We start from the raw sequence: 778 nt of genomic DNA, 5'->3' as shown, positions 1-778 counted from the left end.
GGCCTTAACTAGAACTGTGCCTGTGGTCTTCCATTTCCTCACTATGTTCCTCACAGTGGAAACTGACAGCTGAAATCTCTGAGCTAGCTTTTTGTATCCTTCCCCTAAACCATGATGTTGAACAATCTTTGTTTTCAGGTCATTTGACAGTTGTTTTGAGGCTCCCATGTTGCCAGTCTTCTGAGAACATGCAAAGGGGAGAACAACTTGCAACTGGCCACCTTAAATACCCTTTCTCATGATTGGCTTCACCTATGTATGTAGGTCAAGGGTCAAGCTTACCAAACAATCTTTGTGTTCCAATAATTAGTGCTAAAGGTATTCAAATCAATAAAACAAGGGTGCCCAAATTTATGCACCTGCCTACTTTTGTTTAAGTAATTATTGCACACTTTCTGTAAATCCTATAAACTTCATTTCACTTCTTAAATATCACTGTTTGTTTGCTATATGATATATTTAATTGAAATTGCTGTTCCGAACAACCAATGATACACAAAGGAAAATCTTGAAAATGATCAGGGGTGCCCAAACCTTTTCATACCACTGTATTTACCTTCAACAGTGTCTCCCCACACAGGTGGCCAATGTGTGGTACTCAGTACCTACAACGGACACCAAGAGCTGTGCGGTGCGTCGACTGTGACTGTATCCTCTTATGTTATTTAGCTCTGTATTCTGCTGTGTCTTCACCAGGGATGCTATAAGTTGATATCACTAAGAATTAGCGATATGAAGGCCCCAACATTTTCTGAGTAGCATCAGAAAATATAACCAA

The 778-nt window shown here is 39.8% G+C and overlaps 1 long non-coding RNA gene across 1 annotated transcript in view; it reads left to right on the top strand.

Moving 5' to 3' along the window:
* Positions 1-772, top strand: part of LOC103384044 (uncharacterized) — a 23,259-nt gene extending 22,487 nt beyond the window's left edge. The window contains exon 3 of the long non-coding RNA XR_522065.3: positions 581-772. This is a non-coding gene — a long non-coding RNA (uncharacterized LOC103384044). The remainder of the gene's footprint in view (positions 1-580) is intronic.
* The last annotated feature ends 6 nt before the right edge of the window (positions 773-778 follow it).

Source organism: Cynoglossus semilaevis, chromosome 9 (assembly GCF_000523025.1).
Source record: "Cynoglossus semilaevis isolate Cse_v1.0 chromosome 9, Cse_v1.0, whole genome shotgun sequence".
Taxonomy (NCBI): Eukaryota; Metazoa; Chordata; class Actinopteri; order Pleuronectiformes; family Cynoglossidae; genus Cynoglossus; species Cynoglossus semilaevis.
The sequence above is the reverse complement of the archived record's forward strand: the minus strand, read 5'-3'. Positions and strand labels throughout refer to the sequence as shown.